At 40.2% G+C, this 8459-nt stretch overlaps 1 long non-coding RNA gene and 1 other non-coding gene across 2 annotated transcripts; both read left to right on the plus strand.

Moving 5' to 3' along the window:
* The first annotated feature begins 844 nt into the window (after nucleotides 1–844).
* On the plus strand, nucleotides 845–2254 carry LOC110922513. Its single transcript, XR_002583217.2, has 3 exons — nucleotides 845–1134; nucleotides 1225–1381; nucleotides 1954–2254. It is a non-coding gene; the product is annotated as an uncharacterized LOC110922513 (long non-coding RNA).
* Nucleotides 2255–8097: 5843 nt separating this feature from the next.
* LOC118489550 lies at nucleotides 8098–8204 on the plus strand. Its single transcript, XR_004887571.1, has one exon. It is a non-coding gene; the product is annotated as a small nucleolar RNA R71 (small nucleolar RNA).
* The last annotated feature ends 255 nt before the right edge of the window (nucleotides 8205–8459 follow it).

The raw sequence follows: 8459 nt of genomic DNA on the forward strand, positions 1-8459 counted from the left end.
GACAAACCTTAAAAGTATGTAAATTCAAGGGTTATAAATGTCAACAAAGGGTAAATATACGGTATAGTAACCCTAAACGATGCTCGTACCTTCAAACGAATAAATCATGGATCGTACGTGTAACATCCGTAAAAAACGGATTCCCTAAATCCGACCCGTTTTGATATTAGTATCCTAATCCTAACCTCGAACCAACGGAATGTTTCGCGAAATAAATAATCGTTGAAAGATATTATCGTTAATTTAATCCGTCTATAAATATGGTTAATTATTTATTTTAATTGTTTAATTAATTAAATTAATTGACTTTTAAATTAAAAGTTTTGCTTTTATAAATTATTAATCTAGTTAATTTTAATGAGATTTACAAAGTGGAACAAAGCTAGTTAAGTTAGTATTAGTTGAAGGGGGTTGATTGCAACCTATCGAAACCTCAAGTTAAAAATGGAACTTCACAACATGACTGTTGAGGTTAGAAACTCTTAAAAATGGAAAAAAAAAAGTAAACGTTAACTGCGGGACTCGAACCCGGGTTAACCGGTTCAGAAACAAGCGTAAATACCACCCCTCAACTGTCTTGATATCAGTTGGAAATGGCAACAATTAACTGTTATAAACTACATATGATTGAATTTTCCTTTTAACTTTTGCCGCCCAGCCTTTAACAGCGAAGGAATAGCTTCACCATTTTCCTTTTTTACTTACGATCGCTGACTTCTCGTGATTGACAATTGATTTACGCGTCTTTCCATTCTTTCAACAAATCATGAACTTAGACGCGTATTTACACGCATACGAATCAATCACGGTTTCTTTTCCATATTTACGAGTCATGCGAGCGCTATAAAACCGAACCATCACCACGGTTCTATTCGACATCCCGACACCCTTCCCCACTCTCGAACATACCTTCTGAATAAGCAAACAAGCACCACTCGAAACTCTGTTGAGTCGTGTAACCTGCAACAAGATAGACGCCGCCGGAATCCATTCGGGTTCACAACATAGTTTGCTCAATCTTACACCCACGCCGGGACCTCACCACTTGCCGGAGTTACGAAGACGACTCGGAGATCACACCGGGGACTCGGCTCGACTCGCTACCACCCGTAACCCGCAATCTTTTACATTCCGGTATATGATTCCGTATTTCATTTGCTACTCGCGTCTGTTGATATGTATTCTTTTTTTTACAAATGAATCCATGAGTTTTGGTATAAACAGTAATGAACGTATGTAAACAAGGAACGTGAAGACGACACCGAAACGCAAAAGCCATACTTGCTCAGTCGCAGCCACCGGAGAACCAACCTCATCGGAGAAACTCATCGGAGAAGTCGAGAACATCAGAAAGCCTCCACCTCGTTCTTGTTTCGATTCGGTATAAGTTCTTATGCTCAAACTATTTCCGTTAATTCGTCATCTTTAATGATCATTCGAAATAACGGTAACAATGCGGATTAGTGTTCGGGTTGGGTTAAAACGTCGTAGATCACTTCGACTAGTTTCGGTGTACGTTCTCTTTATCGATTGTTTTCATGTAACTTCACTGTTAAAAACCATTACTCTTCTCAATGATAAGCTTATGATCAAATAAAAATGGTGGAAAAGTATTACACAGTGTTGGGTTAAATAGAATGAAGAAGATGACTTTTAGATTGAGTTAATATAAAATATAAAACCAATGAGGTATATTTGGCAATGTTCAAATCGTACACACATAACAGTTGCATGTGTTCATGTGTTATTTATTCTTTTAATTTTTTTTACTCTTATAAAACTTTTAGAACTTGGTTAATAAAATTAATTAACAACGATTCAATTATAATCCTTATATATCACTAAAGGCATACTATAAGAAGAATTATAATATACGAATAATTAACATATAAACCATAATTAGTAGGGATATTGTTTAACTTATTTAGATCGTTTATTGTGTTTCATATTTAGGATAATTGCTCTCGTTTGTTCACTTGGATTATTCTCCATCTTTACTCGTACGTTACTTACAAGAAATCGCAACGCAATCAATGTGAGTATACTCGATCCCATTTTCGTTTTAAACACTTTTGGGTGCAACATGTATTCTATACAAAAACACGCAACGTTTGAATCTTGTTTTTATCACACTCTATCCACATTTAAACATGAAACAATTTGATGCTTGTAAACTCATATGCTACGCAAGTTGAACGTGTTAATCTCAATGCCCTTGAGTCTTGGGGTATTGCGATGTTGAACGATATTTGAACGATATTTGAACGATATTTGAACGATATTTGAACGATATTGAACGATATTGAACGATATTTGAACGATGTTGAACGATGTTGAACGATATTGAATGGCAAAGTAGTAACTTGTATCATTGTATTCATGTTGGATATGAGCACATTTAAACACTTTTTTATACTATATTATGTATCAAACTTGTATACTCGCCAGCATATTTTGTTGATTTTATTTTAATACATGTTGCAGGTTGATAGACGAAGTTATCAAGAAAACAAGCTAGGATGGCTTTAGATACCCATTTTAGCAATTAAACCATGTTTGAATTTATGTTTACTATTTGAGACATTGTATTACTTTCTTAGTTTTAATAAAACGAATTAATTCATATTGTCACCTTTAGTGTTATGTTGTTTTGAGCAATTTGTTCGTCTCATCCCGATGTTTCCGCCATCGGTTGGGGTGTGACAGTACGGAGCGAAATGCGGAAGAAAGTGAGAGATTACAAGCTACAGGGGTTAACTGTGTCAACATGTTTAATTATACCTCTGAGTGACCCTTTGACGAACCCGAGGCTTTGTAACAGTAAAATACGCTCACTAGAATATACAATATAAATTTCGCGAAGTTCCGTTTTAAAACGAGAAAGTTATGATCAAATTCGTACAAGAGGGGTTAAAAGCGTCAACAATGAAAGCTAAGGCTTTTCGGATAGTAATTAAACTAACCGGGGACTTAATAATGCGAGTAAAGGTCACGAGGCCCTTAACGGTAAATAATCGAGGGCCAAATCGCAAAGTTACCCCTTCGAAACCGAAAGGTTAGGTTATTAATTACCAAAGATTTGGTTAATGATTGCAAAAGATTTAAAAATCTTGAAAATCAAGTCTGATGCGGGCCGCGTTAAATTTAAGGGTGAGTTGATGCGGGCCGCAAGCCACCTGCAAACACGCGTTCTGACTTGAGGATTCAGGCGGCCCGCGTACAAGTTGCCTGATCTCTCATGCGGGCCGCGTGAAAGTCCTAGATGCAGAAACTTAGGACAGACTTGTTGTTTGAAGTTGTGAACGATCATTTGAGCAATAAATGAAGCATGGGCGCCCTCTACATGACCCCTAGCACCCAGGGCCACCTGCTGAACATCCATGCTCCATGGTAGGGTGATGTGCAATGATCCTAAGCCCATTTTTTCACTATAAAAGGCAAGGCATTGTGCATAAGTGAAACACACCTCAAAACTTGCCTTCTGATCATTTCTGGAGCTCTCAAGCTTTCTTCTAACATCCTAAGTCGTGCACCAAGCTTCTGTAAGTATGCCAACCCTTTTATGGCTTAGTTTTTGCTTAGTTTAGCTTAAAAGTCAAACTGTCGCAATTAACGATTGACTTTGCGATAAATCACGAATGGTCCAGTGGTTTGTCGAATCAAAGATAGTTATATGATGGTAATCATGTGGGCATTAAACCCCTAAAAGGGCACCCTCTGATTCCCACTCTAACTAGTCCGAATGTCGAGTCAAACGTGCTTAGAAAAAGTCAACAGAAATGTCATTTTGCGATTTCTTGCATAATCTATAATGTAGATGATATGTGACATGTTTGAACACTCATAAAACATGATAATAAGTATATAAACTAGTCTAAGCTTGTTTGATCCGACCAATTATTGTTTTGACCCAGTTCGGAGCCGAAAGTCACAAAAGTTTGAATTTTGCATTGACTTCAGTTCTGACCCGTTAAAGTTGGATATAGATATGCCTTAGGACTCTCTTAGGACCAGGTTACATGATGGTATAAACCTCTGTGACCGGTTCGTTGTTTGTCCGAGTCTTTTACACATTTCGTTTAAATGCTTAAAAGTTGACCGTAACGCCCTTTTTAATTTAAAACGAGAATTTCGGACACGTGAAAGGATCATGACCTTGGTTACTGATTTCTAAGCATGTCCCTAAAATTTCATGTCAATCCGAGGTCCAGAATAGGAGTTATGCTAAATAGCGCAAATTGCGAAACTTTAGTAATTAAATAGCGCAATTAGCATAACGCCTATCTAACCCGGATTTCGACACCAAACCTTTTACTCACTGTTGTAAAATAATATATTGGGATTTTTAAAGATTTTTAATTATTTTTAACCTGCTCATAACCTGCGGTTATGGCAACGGTTCTGTAAATACCGAATATGCCATTTTCGGCCATAACTTGAGTTCTACAAGGTCTTTTGACCCGATTCCAGTTGCTACTGATTTTAAATAATAAATAAAGTATTGTAGACTTTATAAACTGTTCGGGAAACTCAGATTTCCTGTAGAACTCTAAAACCTCTTTTATAATCTTTAAAAAGACCAAAATACCCCTACGGGGCATAATATGAACTTAAACTCGTTACGGGCATTATGGAAGGTATCCTACTGATACCGCAACCTCTCTAAAGTATATTGACTTAGGAAAACAGTGTAGGACTCCTACGGTTACCTGTTGCGCCTTTAGCGCGCACGGTTCGGCTTATGTAACTAGTTTACATAAGTTAGCCGAAACGGGTCAAACCTTATTGTTTGGACCCCAAATCCAAAGTATGATTATTATACCCATATAAAACAAGTCTTCAAACTTGTTGGGTCAAAATCACACTCCATTCACGGTTTTCGCCTTTCACGCGATTAAACCGTAACTATACTTTGAAACTGACCGGTCTAAGCTACGGCTAAATTAAAGACCCGTTGGGATTCTAATAGGTTAAATTAAACCTTCGTTCCAGATTAGGGGACCAGTAAAAGCTATCTTCAATTTATTTCAATTTAAGGAATTATACTTGCAAAGGTAAATACTTTTAACTTATTTTCCGTTATACGGGCTTGGGTTACGGTATCTAAAATATCGCTTGGTCGGGCAATTGACCCCAACTCATTAGTAGTTGGGTATTATCATTGTGACCCGTTTAAAAACTTGTTTTGTTGGCTTTACGCCTTTGGGGGCTTAATGACCATGTCCCGGATATCCTTGGCAGCATTTATGAATGGCCACGACCTTGACATCCCGGTGTAGGCGTACACCCGGCATTATGTCTATAACTATAAAAGTGTAGCCGTTGGTTACCCGCCACGGTTTTATACTATGTGGTGTGTCTATTAAACTTTAACCCGATACGACTCGGGCGACCGAACGCATAGTAACATAGAATTCTTTACAAGATTTGATTATAAATTATCCCAAGTTATAAAGAGTTTGTGCCTTGTGCATTTAAACCAATTTTATTAAACATTTTACAAAAGTGTCGGTTGAATGTATTTACCAGTGTAAACTGACGTATTTTCCCCAAAAAGACTAAATGCAGGTACTATGCGTAATTGGCTGGGATTTCTCCTTAGCATCACTAGAAGTCTCGCAAGCTTAAGATGCCTGAAGTCTGTTGAACAATACTTTTGTTATTTCTATTTGTTCCCCTGTGGATTATTATTTCAACAATGGTGATACATTGATATTACACTTAATGTTGAAATATATTATCTTTATGCTTCCGCTGTGCATTCATTTATATTGTGTGGTTTGACTATATTGTTGCCAACTACGTCACGGTAATCCCCCACCGGGCCCACCGGTGAGACACGTGGAAATCGGGGTGTGACAAGCGTCAAAGATAGAAAAATCTTTATCTTGCAGTTCTGCAAAACAAAGAAAGCAATAACTATCATAAAACAAGTTGTACATACAAAACACTTGCAAAAGTTATACACTTACCAGCAGTGACCGCAGGCTTCTTTTGCGTCGGACCAGTGGACCTTTTGGCCTGTAGCCTCTGACGTTTCACCTCACCAGCACCAGCAACTTTCTGCTCAGGTTTCCTCTTCTCACCAGCAAGTGTGGAACCCACAGCAGTCCCACCTGCAGCCACACCACCACCTGGAACACCCAAACCCTCAAGGGTGTCAGATACTACCACGTAATCGGTATATCTGCGGTAACAAGAACGAGAGATACCTGCGGCTTGTGGCACCAAAGGAGGGGCAACAGAACCCTTAGGTTTTCCCTTACCGCGACCCTGCGCGGGTTTCTTCACCCGTTTCCTCTCCACAGGTTTCTTAGGGCCAGTTTTCACTTCAAACTTCCCTAAGTCCCCAAGATTACCTGCGTTCGACAAAATTAAGCAAGCAAATCAAGGGGTGAACTTTGAGAGAAGGAAAATCTTAGAAGATACCTTTGCCTTCTGGCATCGGGCGTTCAACACATTACGTGGGGGAACGCGGAAGTTGCCAACAATCTCCAAATTAAAACCTTCCCGTTCCCCACACGGAACCAACTCAACCTTGCCCTTGAAATCTGGCTCAAACATCCTCTGCAGGCCAACCGCATTCTCTGAAACAACACATGCAAATTAATAAAAGCATAAGGAAACAAGGAAAACACACAAGAATAACAGGCTTACCACCACTCTTTTCCCGCAAAACGGGCATTGCCTTCCTATCCGGCCTAGTAAGCATCATCCGCAACACCCACAACTGATTGTTGTTCAATTTCTTAAGTTCAATAGGCCGCAGCCTAGAGAACCAATCTACAGTCTTCGCGGTAGGGAGAGCAATATCTTCCGCAGTAATGCCCACATTCATGTTCCTAAAAGTCATGTTGGCATACATCGCACAGGCTTTAACGTAGAAAAATCTCTTTTTCCACTTGGTAAGACCCTTCGGAGGGGTCATCAGCTTGGGGCTCCCATACCTCTGGTTGAAAGAGAAAAAGCCGGTGTTTACCGTCAACTGGTAGAACCGCCGGAAATTCTCAACAGTAACATCTAAGCCAAGAGCACGGAAAGTATATTCGAAGTTCCTGATTCGGAACATCCCAAATGGACTCAGTTGGGAAATATGAAGATGATAGTGCTCTAACACCTGGGCAACAAACACCGTCACCGGCAATCGGAGGTTGCCATCGTTAAAAAACTCAGCCCACAGAGTGATATATCCCGCCGGAGCATCGGCACCGGTGTCACCCTCTTGTGGGTAGGTGGCAGCCCACTCATCCGCCATTTGTATGCTGGTCATCAGGATATTAAACTGACCCTTTGACCACTTCAGTACCGGTAGACCACCACCGGTTGCACCACCATCATCATCTTCATCAGCCCCCGCCAGCGGCTGCTGTTTAGGGTTTTCACCCTCCACATTGTGTGGATTTGATGGTTCAGCCATAAGAGATGTAAAAGAAAAGAAACTGAGTACTAAAACTCAACACAATCTCACCGGAATTTCAGAAAACCCTATCGGAGAAGACGGAGGAATCTTTTTTCTCTCACCGGAAATTTTGAAATTTTGAACAAAGTGAGGAGAAACCACGAACGGTTTCCCCTTATATACTCATCGCAATAAATGCGACATGGAAACCGAATCATCACGTCCAAAAAGAACGAATTATGCGGTGCCACGTGTTCAGCGACGGTTACGATGACGGTTACCACGCGCGCGTGGCTGCACACGCGCCTGACATTGGAGACGTTTACACTCCTGCTACAGTGCATTTATCACCTAGGGCAGTGCAAATGTCCTTTCATTTCAGCACATGCCAGGAAATCTCACCAACTTCCACCAACTCACATGTGCGCTCAGCCACGTATGCAACAAAAAGCGACAACATTATCCAAACACAAGCGGCATGCGGTTTCTCTGGTATACCGCACCATAACCCATACCGCATGTCGTTTTTTTACATACCCCTCAAAATAGCCAAAAATTATATCTTTCCATGGTTAAGGGGTATAAACATATCCGCACATACCTACGAGCACACGTGGAATATGCAGAGATGACACACATGAGCCCGTACAAGTGTGTCAGATACTCAGAACCAGCGTTGTTCTTTGGACTGAACCGCAAGACCGTGATGAGGACACTTTCTTAGTAGTTCCTTGAACCTTTCCCAAGTTTCATATAAGTATTCCCAATCCACTTGTGAATATGTGTTAATTTCAGTCATTAATTTAGCCGTTTTAGCAGGAGGGAAATACTTATATAGAAACTTTTGGGCCAGTTCATCCCAGGTGTTTACTGAGCCAACTGGGAGGGCGTTGAGCCAAGCCTTAGCTCGCTCTTTTAGTGTAAATGGAAACATTCGAAGGCGGACGGCGTTGTTGGATGCTCCATTGATCCGAAAGGTATCACATATTTCTAAGAAATTAGTAATATGTAGATGGGGATCCTCATCCACAAGCCCATGGAAGGTCGCGGAGTTTTGAAG

The sequence above is a fragment of the Helianthus annuus genome, chromosome 17 (assembly GCF_002127325.2).
Source record: "Helianthus annuus cultivar XRQ/B chromosome 17, HanXRQr2.0-SUNRISE, whole genome shotgun sequence".
NCBI lineage: Eukaryota > Viridiplantae > Streptophyta > Magnoliopsida > Asterales > Asteraceae > Helianthus > Helianthus annuus.